General features: G+C 39.5%; 1 protein-coding gene across 9 annotated transcripts in view; it reads left to right on the top strand.

The window, feature by feature from the left end:
* Nucleotides 1–13,030, top strand: part of ZDHHC17 (zinc finger DHHC-type palmitoyltransferase 17) — a 248,781-nt gene that overhangs the window by 43,014 nt on the left and 192,737 nt on the right. The window lies entirely within an intron of this gene.

Here is a 13,030-nt window from a genome sequence, read left to right as displayed (position 1 = left end):
TGTACCAGATGAAGGAACAAGATAAAACCCCAGGAAAACAACTAAATGAAGTGGAGATAGGCAACCTTCCAGAAAAAGAATTCAGAATAATGATAGTGAAGATGATCCAGGACCTTGGAAAAAGAATGGAGGCAAAGATCGAGAAGATGCAAGAAATGTTTAACAAAAACCTAGAAGAATTAAAGAACAAACAAACAGAGATGAACAATACAATAACTGAAATGAAAAATACACTAGAAGGAATCAATAGCAGAATAACTGAGGCAGAAGAACGGATAAGTGACCTGGAAGACAGAATGGTGGAATTCACTGCTGCAGAACAGAATAAAGAACAAAGAAGGAAAAGAAATGAAGACAGCCTAAGAGACCTCTGGGAAAACATTAAACACAACACTCACATAATAAGAGTCCCAGAAGGAGAAGAGAGAGAGAAAGGACCAGAGAAAATATTTGAAGAGATTATAGTCGAAAACTTCCCTAACATGGGAAAGGAAATAGCCACCCAAATCCAGGAAACACAGCGAGCCCCATACAGGATAAACCCAAGGAGAAACACGTCGAGACACATAGTAATCAAATTGGCAAAAATTAAAGACAAAGAAAAATTATTGAAAACAGCAAGGGAAAAATGACAAATAACATACAAGGGAACTCCCATAAGGTTAATAGCTGATTTCCCAGCAGAAACTCTACAAGCCAGAAGGGAGTGATACACTTAAGTGTATAATGATAAAAATGATATACTTAAAGTGATGAAAGGGAAGAACCTACAACCAAGATTACTCTACCTGGCATGGATCTCATTCAGATTCGATGGAGAAATCAAAAGCTTCACAGACAAGCAAAAGCTAAGAGAATTCAGCACCACCAAATCAGCTCTACAACAAATGCTAAAGGAACTTCTATAAGTGGGAAACACAAGAGAAGAAAAGGACCTACACAAACAAACCCAAAACAATTAAGAAAATGGTCATAGGAACATACATATCGATAATTACCTTAAACGTGAATAGCTTAAATGCTCCAACCAAAAGACACAGGTTTCCTGAATGGATACAAAAACAAGACCCATATATGTGCTGTCTACAAGAGACCCACTTCAGACCTAGGGACACATACAGACTGAAAGTGAGGGGATGGAAAAAGATATTCCATGCAAATAGAAATCAAAAGAAAGCTGGAGTAGCTATACTCATATCAAATAGAATACACTTTAAAATAAAGGTTACAAGAGACAAGGAAGGACACTACACAATGATCAAGGGATCAATCCAAGAAGAATATATAACAATTATAAATATATATGCACCCAACATAGGAGCACCTCAATACATAAGACAACTGCTAACAGCTATAAAAGAGGAAATCAGCAGTAACACAATAAGAGTAGGGGACTTTAACACCTCACTTACACCAATGGACAGATCATCCAAACAGAAAATTAATAAGGAAACAGAAGCTTTAAATGACACAATGGACCAGATAGATTTAATTGGTATTTATAGGACATTCCATCCAAAAACAACACATTACACTTTCTTCTCAAGTGCGCACGGAACATTCTCCAGGATAGATCACATCTTGGGTCACAAATCAAGCCTCAGTGAATTTAAGAAAATTGAAATCATATCAAACATCTTTTCTGACAACAATGCTATGAAATTAGAAATGAATTACAGGGAAAAAACCGTAAAAAACACAAAACATGGAGGCTAAACAATACATTACTAAATAACCAAGAGATCACTGAAGAAATCAAAGAGGAAATCAAAAAATACCTAGAGACAAATGACAATGAAAACACGACGATCCAAAACCTATGGGATGCAGCAAAAGCAGTTCTAAGAGGGAAGTTTATAGCTATACAAGCCTACCTCAAGAAACAAGAAATATCTCAAATAAACAATCTAACTTTACACCTAAAGGAACTAGAGAAAGAAGAACAAACAAAACCCAAAGTTAGCAGAAGGAAAGAAATCATAAAGATCAGAGCAGAAATAAATGAAATAGAAACAAAGAAAACAATAGGCAAGATCAATAAAACTAAAAGCTGGTTCTTTGAGAAGACAAACAAAATTGATAAACCATTAGCCAGACTCATCAAGAAAAAGAGGGAGACGAGTCAAATCAATAAAATTAGAAATGAAAACGGAGAGGTTACAACAGACACCACAGAAATATAAAGGATCGTAAGAGACCACTACAAGCAACTTTATGCCAGTAAAATGGACAACCTGGAAGAAATAGACAAATTCTTAGAAAGGTATAACCTTTCAAGACTGAACCAGGAAGAAATAGAAAATATGAACAGACCAATCACAAGTAATGAAATTGAAACTGTGATTAAAAATCTTCCAACAAACAAAAGTCCAGAACCAGATGACTTCACAGGTGAATTCTATGAAACATTTAGAGAAGAACTAACACCCATACTTCTCAGACTCTTCCAAAAAATTGCAGAGGAAGGAACACTCCCACACTCATTCTATGAGGCCACCATCACCCTGATACCAAAACCAGACAAAGATACTACAAAAAAAGAAAATTACAGACCAATATCACTGATGAATATAGATGCAAAATTCCTCAAGAAAATACTAGCAAACAATCCAACAACACATTGAAAGGATCATACACCATGATCAAGTGTGATTTATCCCAGGAATGCAAGGATTCTTCAAGATACACAAATCAATCAATGTGATACACCACATTAACAAATTGAAGAAGAAAAACCATATGATCATCTCAACAGATGCACAAAAAGCTTTCGACAAAATTCAACACCCATTTATAACAAAAACTCTCCAGAAAGTGGGCATACAGGGAACCTACCTCAACATAATAAAGGCCATATATGACAAACCCACAGCAAACATCATTCTCAATGGTGAAAACCAGAAATCATTTCCTCTAAGATCAGGAACGAGACAAGGATGTCCACTCTCACCACTATTATTCAACATATTCTTGGAAGTCATAGCCACATCAATCAGAGAAGAAAAAGAAATAAAAGGAATCCAAATTGGAAAAGAAGAAGTAAAACTGTCACTGTTTGCAGATGACATGGTAGTGTACATAGAGAATCCTAAAAATGCCACCAGAAAACCCCTAGAGCTAATCAATGAATATGGTAAAGTTGCAGGATACAAAATTAATGCACAGAAATCTCTTGCATTCCTATACACTAATGATGCAAAATCTGAAAGAGAAATTAAGGAAACCCTCCCATTCAACATTGCAACGAAAAGAATAAAATACCTAGGAATAAACCTACCTAGGGAGACAAAAGACCTGTATGCAGAAAACTATAAGACACTGATGAAAGAAATTAAAGATGATACCAACAGATGGAGAGATATACCATGTTCTTGGATTGGAAGAATCAATATTGTGAAAATGATTATACTACCCAAAGTAATCTACAGATTCAATGCAATCCCTATCAAATTACCAATGGCATTTTTTACAGAATTAGAACAAAAAAATCTTAAAATTTATATGGAGACACAAAAGACCTGGAATAGCCAAAGAGGTCTTGAGGGAAAAAAACAGCTGGAGGAGTCAGACTCCCTGACTTCAGACTATACTACAAAGCTGCAGTAATCAAGAAAGTATGGTACTGGCACAAAAACAGAAATATAGATCAATGGAACAGGATAGAAAGCCCAGAGATAGACCCACGCACCTATGGTCAACTAATCTATGACAAAGAAGGCAAGGATATACAATGGAGAAAAGACAGTGTCTTCAATAAGTGGTGCTGGGAAAACTGGACAGCTACATGTAAAAGAATAAGATTAGAACACTCCCTAACACCATACACAAAAATAAACTCAAAATGGATTAGAGACCTAAATGTAAGAGTGGACAGTATAAAACTCTTAGAGGAAAACATAGGAAGGACACTCTTTGACATAAATCACAGCAAGATCTTTTTTGACCCACCTCCTAGAGTACTGGAAATAAAAACAAAAATAAACAAATGGGACTTAATGAAACTTCAAAGCTTTTGCACAGCAAAGGAAACCATAAACAAGACGAAAAGGCAACCCTCAGAACGGGAGAAAGTATTTGCAAACGAATCAACAGACAAAGGATTAATCTCCAAAATATATAAACAGCTCATGCAACTCAATATTAAAGAAACAAACAACCCAATCCAAAAATGGCCAGAAGACCTAAATAGACATTTCTCCAAAGAAGACATACAGATGACCAAGAAGCACATGAAAAGCTGCTCAACATCACTAATTATTAGAGAAATGCAAATCAAAACTACAATGAGGTATCACCTCACACCAGTTAGAATGGGCATCATCAGAAAATCTACAAACAACAAATGCTGGAGAGGGTGTGGAGAAAAGAGAACCCTCTTGCACTGTTGGTGGGAATGTAAATTGATACAGCAACTATGGAGAACAGTATGGAGGTTCTTTACAAAATTAAAAATAGAATTACCATATGATCCAGCAATCCCACTACTGGGCATATACCCAGGGAAAGCCATAATTCAAAAAGAAACATGCACCCCAATATTTATTTTAGCACTATTTACAATAGCCAGGTCATGGAAGCAGCCTAAATGCCCATCGACAGATGAATGGATAAAGAAGATGTGGTACATATATACAATGGAATATTACTCAGCCATAAAAAGGAATGAAATTGAGTCATTTGTTGAGGTGTGGATGGATCTAGAAACTGTCATACAGAGTGAAGTAAGACAGAAAGAGAAAAACAAATATCGTATATTAACACATGTATGTGGAACCTAGAAAAATGGTACAGATGAACCTGTTTGCAGGGCAGAAGTTGAGCCACAGATGTAGAGAACTAACAAATTGACACCAAGGGTGGAAATCCGCGGGGGGGCTGGGGATGGTGGTGTGCTGAATTGGGCAATTGGGATTGACATGTATACACTGATGTGTTTAAAATTGATGACTAATAAGGACCTGCTGTATAAAAAGAAAAACCTGAGTCTCAGTTTCCACATGTATAAATTGGGGTTATAAAAATGTTTATTTCGGACTTCCCTGGTGGCACAGTAGTTGAGAGTCCGCCTGCCGATGCAGGGGACATGGGTTTGTGTCCCAGTCTGGGAAGATCCCACATGCTGTGGAGTGGCTGGGCCCGTGAGCCATGGCCGCTGAGCCTGCGCATCCGGAGCCTGTGCTCCACAACGGAAAAAAATGTTTATTTCATAGTGTTGTATGGATTAAATGACATAAAGCATGCAAAAATGCTCTGTTTTGGGGTGATAGCTGTACTGCCCATGACCATCCTTAGATTAGAGGTTGAAAAGTAATACCCTGTAGGTTGGATTTGGCTTAAAGATGTTTTGTTTGGCCTTGTATTGGGGGTCCTTAAGACCACCCCCAGGAGGATTCACTAGGAGGAATTACAGGACTAAGCATATAGTCATACTCATGGCTATGACTTTTTATGGTAAAGGATACACAGCCAAATCAGCAAAGGAAAAATCATATGGGATGGGCTTCCCTGGTGGCACAGTGGTTAAGAATCCCCCTGCCAATGCAGGGGACACGGGTTCGAGCCCTGGTCCAGGAAGATCCCACATGCCACGGAGCAACTAAGCCCGTGCACCACAATTACTGAGCCTGTGCTCTAGAGCCCGCTAGCCCCAACTCCTGACGCCCGTGTGTCACAACTACTGAAGCCCGTGTGCCACAACTACTGAAGCCCGTGTGCCTAGAGCCTGTGCTCCGCAACAAGAGAAGCCACCACAATGAGAAGCCCGCGCACTGCAACAAAGAGTAGCCCCTGCTCTCAGTAACTAGAGAAAACCCACGTGCAAGCGAAGACACAATGCAATCTATAAAAGAAAAAAAAAATCACATCGGGCAAAGTCCAGGTAAACCAGACACAAGCTTTGAAGGGTCCTCTCCCATGGAGTCATACAGGACAGGCTCAACTGCCCCAGCAATAAGTGATGACAACACACGTGAAATGCTGCCAACCAAGAAGCTCATTGGAGACTCGGTGCCCAAGTTTTTTTTGGGAGACAGGTCATGTAGGCAGCCTCTGCCAGGCACATACCAAAATTCCAGACTCCCAGAATGAAAGCAGGTGCTCGGCATAAGCCATATTGTTTGTACAAACAGTTTAGCCCAGTGAGTCCTTCTTATCAGTTCTGAGAATGCTGGGAACCAAATTCAAGTTCCCAGATGCTAGCCAAGGGCCAACCGTGTAGGTAGGAGGCATTTCTAAAGAAAAGCAGTTAGTCCTGCTATGTTAACTCTTTTTTTTGCACAAGCCTGCACAGGGTTTGCCCATGCGGTATTCTTTCTTTCTTTCTCTCTCTCTGTCTTTCTCTCCCTCCCTCCCTCCCTCCCTCCCTCTCTCCCTCTCTCCCTTCCTTCCTTCCTTCCTTGCCATCCTTCAAAAATTAAGAAATTTTACTCAGGATTTCCAACTTCTTGTGAAAAGTCAGATATTGTGGTAAGAATAGATCCATATGCCCAAATGGCAATAATTGTTACTCCCCTTTAAATAAGGCTTAAATTAACCCCAGTCTTCACCACTGTCAATAGTCTTTCCTACAACTGAGTGCCAATTGCCATTTAATGCCATGCTTTTGTGACTCTGGCTATGGGCTGCTTAAACCAAGAGTGGCCAATTGACCAGAGTACAAGAAAAAGGAGAGGCATGTGGAACACCACTGAGTCATGATAATGAACAATAATGCAAAAGAGTCAAATTCATAAATTCCTGCTGTTGAGGTCCCCACAAATGTCTCAAATCCAGAACTCCTCTCTGGTACTTCCTATTATAGCAATTACTTATGGGTATTTTTGAATTGATAGGACAACCTTTTCATTGTTATTTACAATAAGCCCCTTTAATTTAACTTGAATCAGTCTTTGTTCCTATCCACCTAAAGATTACTGACTGGAATAGTGATAATATAAAGAAGATATTACATATATTTTCAGTTACTACTTTGTAAATTGAAGTCATTATTATCATCAGTGCCAAGACTTGTTAGAGTGGACTAACATATATCAACAGGAAGGTAATAAATCCAATGAATATTCAAGTAGTTCTACTTATCAATGTATCCACTTATTTACTAACTTAACAAAGGTCTACTGAACACCTACCATGTGACAAGATATCAAAATAAAATTTACCATTACATTCTAGCACCTAGAAAAGTACCAGGCATGGAGTTTGGATTTAATAAATGTCTCCTGACTTCATAAATATAAAGTTCACCTATAAGGAGATCAAGAAACCCAAGGATAGAAATAATGAAAATAATTTTGTTTGGTATAAAAACGGGAAACGGCCAGTGATATTTTTACAGGCGTTCTAGATGGTTCTTTCTAAATTCTAGCTATAAAACTGGTACAGAGGCTAGTTACAGAGGACGAACTGAAACTATTCCAAGGTTCCATTTTACCAAAATCAGAGAATTTGAAAAATTCTTTACTTACCTCCATGATAATTTTATTCCTCAGAAGACTGAGGAAGCAATTAGGGGAACTTATACTCTAATAAGTTAATTACTTATTACTAATAAGGAAAAACTGGTTAGTGAAGTATGTAAAAGCTACAAGAATATCAAGAAAAAGTAGTGTCGTATTAGAGTTGGACACTGAGAGTAGAGTTTGAATTTATTAGTATTCTTTTAGTTGTAAATGACAGGAATCCAACTGAAATTGACTCAGGCGCAATTGGATGCAGGTTTTCAAATGAAGTCATCAGGAACCAGTATTTCTCTTTTGATATTAATTGCTTTCCTGTGTGCTGGCTTCATTCTCAAGATAGGGTCACCTCATAGTGGCAAGATGACCTCTAATAGCTCTGAGCTTATGTCCTACAAGGCTAGCAACCTCATTAGAAAGAGAGCATCTCTTCCCCAATAGTTTCCAAGAAGTCAATTTGAGAATCATTAGACAGGCTTGTGTTATGGGCCCATCCCTAAACCAATTATGTGACCTGTACAGCGGCTGGGAATAGGTATATACCAGGAATATACTACGTCTGAAACTGAGGAGGTAAAGTCAGCACAAATAGACTGAAAAGGAAGAGTTCCATGAAGGAAAATTAAGGGTCCACTCTAAGAATTGGAGGTTCTTGGGATTCATTCATTCATTCAACAACTATTTACTGAGTGCCTAATATGTGTATACCTATTTTAGATTCCAGGTATATATTCCAGTGAATAATATAGACAAAAATTCTTGCTCTATTGGACCTTGCGTTCCAGTTGGGGTGAGGGAGAGAAACAATAAACAGCTACATTAATAAACTATGTCATATTTCAGGTGGTTATATGTGCTGTGAAGGAAAATATCAGGGAAGCGGAATAGAGATTGCTGGGGAGAAAGGGTGCTGCAATTTTATGTAGGATTATCAGAGAAGGCCTCATTTGAGCCAAAGAAGATGAGGGAATGAGCTCTGTGGATATCTGCGTAGAGAGGGGTATGTGTGGGTTTGTACCTGGCACAGTGAGCCAGGGGAGAGTAGATGAGGTCAAAGATTGTAAAACATCTTGTAGGCTATTGACTCTGATTTTACTCCGAGTTACGAAGCCACTGGAGAGCTTGAGCAGGGTAGTGACATGATCTAGTTGACATTTAAAAGTGTTGATCAAAGGGAGAGAGCTGGAGATTAGGTAAGAGATTAGTGCAATAATCCAGATTAGAGGTATTAATGGTTTAGAACAAAATGATAACAGTGGACCTGGTTTAAAGAGGTCAGATGCTGGAAATATTTTGATGGCAGTGAACTGCGGGGAGGGAGACATGAGAGAAAGTATCAAGGATAACTGAGATTTTTGACTAGAATGATTGGAAGGCTGGAATTACCATTAACTGAAATGCAGAAAACTGCGGGAGCAATAGGTTTGTAGGAGAACAGGAGTTCCATTGTAGACATATTAAATTTGAGATACTTTCATGATTCAAAGTGGAGATGTTGATAGGCAGTTAACCTATGAGTGTGGGATTCAAGTGAGAGTCCCTGGCTGCAGAGTTATTAGTATATAGATGGTATTTAACACCATGAGACTGGATGAGACCACTTAAGGAGAGAGAGTATGAAGATAAGAGTTCCAAGAATCAGGTGCTACTTCAATGTTTAGATGTCAGGGTAATGATAAGGAATCAGCAAAGGAGACTGAGGCTGAGAAGCAGCCAGTCTAGATAAGAGGCAATCTAAGAGAATGAGATATCCTGGAAGCAAAGGGAATAAAATGCTTCCAGGAGAAAGAGATCAATCTGTCAAATGAAGGGAGGTCAAGTGAAAATAAGGATTGACCTTTGGATTTAACTACATGGAGGCCTTGACATAAGCAGCTTAAATGGTGTAAAGGTGGGCTTCCCTGGTGGCCCAGTGGTTGAGAGTCCGCCTGCCGATGTAGGGGAGGTGGGTTCGTGCCCCGGTCCGGGAAGATCCCACATGCCGCGGAGCGGCTGGGCCCATGAGCCAGGGCCGCTGGGCCTGTGCCTCCGGAGCCTGTGCTCCGCAACGGGAGAGGCCACAGCAGTGAGAGGCCCGTGTACCGAAAAAAAAAAAAGTGGTGTAAAGGTGAAAAAACCCTATTGGGGTCTGTTCAAGAGAGAATGAGAAGAAAGGAATTTAGAGACTACAAATATTAAAAACAACAATGCAGTTTATTTCTATGTGTTTTGCAATAAGAAGGAGCGGAGGAATGGGGTAGTAGCTAGAAGAAGATATCGAGGTTTTTTTTTTTTTTTTAGGAGAGAAATTTATATGTTGATAGAATGATCCAGTGGGGAGAGGAAACCGATGATGTAGGAGAGTGAAGGCAGAATTGATGGAGCAGTGTTCTTGAGGAGACTTGCAAAAACAACAGATGTCTACTACAAAGCATATGGGAGATTTCAGAAAAGCAGATTTCTAAAAGCCCAGAGTAAAGATAACTATGATTTTTATGACCAACATCATTTAAAATGGACAACAGATTAAGAAGAATGAGAGTGCCTGAGGGGTGGAATTCTGATGGAATGGAGAATTCTGGCTTGAATCTAAATTTTGATAACCACTGGCATTCACATGCTTACATGTGTAGTATCAGGGCCCAAGTCCTCCATTATTGTGCACGAGGGGAAAAGGAGTCTCCTGAGAAAGAATTCATTCTAAAGGAAGAGAAAGTAGGACTCTTAAGTTTGGACCAAAAACTGGCCAGATGGGCGGGAAAATCAGTACAGCATGGTGTCTGTCTCTCTGATTTAGCTTCTGGCCCAGCCTCTACAAAGCCATGTTAGAGTCCTAGGGAGAGGGGAATACAAGAAATGAAAGCTCTGTTTCAATAAATTATGTAAGATACTAGGATCACAAGACAAACCTATTCTGTGGCTCATCTGTTGATGCTAACACACAAAGGAGAAAAGCCTTGATCCTGCTCTGGTGCAGCCTGGCCTCAGTGATTTAAGGACTCTAAAAACTGTCCCACCCCCAACTTTAACATTCAATAAGCCTGCAGTGGAGACCAGCCCTGACGGTTGTGGTAACAACAGAGGCCTCACCACTCTGCAACAGTGGGAACCAGTCTTAAGAGCGGGAGAGATTTTAATTGTTTGTAGCTTTGGAAAACAATACCCCTAGCGTGGATATCACCTGCCGCTGTGGCAGTGGTTGGGCACTATCAAGTAACTTCATGGGAAGCAGAGGCTTTGGCAGCAGGTATCACCAAAGGGGGCCAGGGTAGGAGAGAATCATGGCAGACACAGGTGGTAACTGACATGACTTGTTTATGAGTGCATGTGTCCTACCACCTATGAGCTTCCTAAAGGCAATTGGATGATACTTTGAGAGTAGCTAGAAGTCCCACAATAGAGAGGTAGGGTGAAATCAGAAAAAATACTGTTTATTATTGTTAATATGGTTTCGTTTGATCCATAGGTTGGTGTGCCTAGGGAAACATAGGTTACAAGAAATTACAATCACATATAAAGCTGATGAGGAAGAAAAAAAAACAACAAAACACGTGTGTCTGAAAAGAATGGGCTCTGTTGAGATATATGCTGATGATAGAAAGAGGTATGCACAACCACCACACATATGAAGGAAAAGACTCAGGAAGGAGAAAGCCCAGAACCAGCTGAAGTGGAGGATAACAAAAACAATTCAGTTAAAAAAGCAACAACATTGGGCTTCCCTGGTGGCGCAGTGGTTGAGAGTCCGCCTGCTGATGCAGGGGATGCGGGTTCTTGCCCCGGTCCAGGAGGATCCCACATGCTGCGGAGTGGCTGGGCCGCTGAGCCTGCACGTCCGGAGCCTGTGCTCCGCAACGGGAGAGGCCACAACAGTGAGAGGCCCACGTACCGCAAAACAAAAAAAAACCAAAACAACAACATTATGTTTGGAGTAAGAAAATGATGTAATGCTGACAGATGCCAGAGAAAGTATAACTACTTAACTGTTGCTTTACTTCTTCTTCTTTTTTTTAATAAAGAAAATGAAGAACCTAGGGGTAAGACAGGAAAAAAGACACAGACCTACTAGAGAATGGACTTGAGGATATGGGGAGGGGGAAGGGTAAGCTGTGATAAAGCAAGAGAGAGGCACGGACATATATACACTACCAAACGTAAGGTAGATAGCTAGTGGGAAGCAGCCGCATAGCACAGGGAGATCAGCTCAGTGCTTTGTGACCACCTAGAGGGGTGGGATAGGGAGGATGGGAGGGAGGGAGACTCAAGAGGGAAGAGATATGGGAACGTATGTATACGTATAACTGATTCACTTTGTTATACAGCAGAAACTAACACACCATTGAAAAGCAATTATACTCCAATAAAGATGTAAAAAAAGAAAATGGCACTCAAAGGAGGAGGTGGAAAACATAACTAAGCAGGCACTGATTGGATGGTATGACTATGAGAGATCCTCCTCATTATTCCTACTTTTCTATTTTCTGAAAATTTTAGAATGAGTATTATTTTTTTTTACTTAGAAAAAGATTCTTAACAGTTTATTGAAAACAAGGAATTAAAATTAGGCATACATAAAAGACTTAGAGTTCAAATCAATGCTTTAGATAATGCCAGGTCCACAATTCCAGATGAATTATATCCTTAGGTCCTGAGAGAGCACAGATGTGATGATAGGACGAGAGGTGATGGTCCTTAAGGCATGAGAACAAGCAAAGTTGCCAATAGATTATATCTAATGATTTTTAATTTATAAAGCAACTGTATATGCCTAATATTACCTACTATTACCTGCTACATGCTAAGCATTGTGCTAGACCAGGGGTTGGCAAACTATGGCCCGCAGGACAGTTTTAGCTCACTGCTTGTTTTTGTGCTAAGAATGGTAAATTTAATGGTTTGAAAAAAATCAAAAGAAGATTGCATGTCATGTAAAATTTATGTGAAAATCAAACTTCAGTGTCCATAAATAAAGTTTCATTAAAACACATCCACACCCATTTGCTTATATATTGTTTATGGTTGCTTTCATTCAACAGTGGCAGAGTTGGGTAGTTGTGACAGAGGCTTATGACCTGCAAAGCCTAAAATATTTACTATTTGGTCTTTTACAAAAAAAAAGAGAAAAAACTCACCAATTCTTAGGCTAGACGTATAACTGATGTTACCTGGTGTTATCTCTAATCCATGGCATCTGTGAGCATTTGTATTTCATTACCCTCCAGGTCCTTCCCAGGGAGGTGGGCTGGGTAACCACCATTATCTCCGTGATAAAATGGAAGCTTAGAGCACTTAAGTGACTTGTGCAAGGTTACACAGCTCCTGTGGGACTTATGTTGGCCTTCTGTTCACAAAGCCTACACTTTTTTTAATTTAATTTTTTAAATTGAAGTAGAGTTGATTTACAGTGTTGTGCCAGTCTCTGCTGTACAGTAAAGTGACTCAGTTATACACGTAGAGACATTCTTTTTTATATTCTTTTCCATTATGGTTTATCACAAGATATTGAATACAGTTCCCTGTGCTCTACAGTAGGACCTTGTTGTTTATCCATTCTGTATATAATAGTTTACATCTGCTAATCCCACACTCCCAGTCCT

This window comes from Phocoena sinus, chromosome 10, assembly GCF_008692025.1.
Source record: "Phocoena sinus isolate mPhoSin1 chromosome 10, mPhoSin1.pri, whole genome shotgun sequence".
Taxonomy (NCBI): Eukaryota; Metazoa; Chordata; class Mammalia; order Artiodactyla; family Phocoenidae; genus Phocoena; species Phocoena sinus.
The sequence above is the reverse complement of the archived record's forward strand: the minus strand, read 5'-3'. Positions and strand labels throughout refer to the sequence as shown.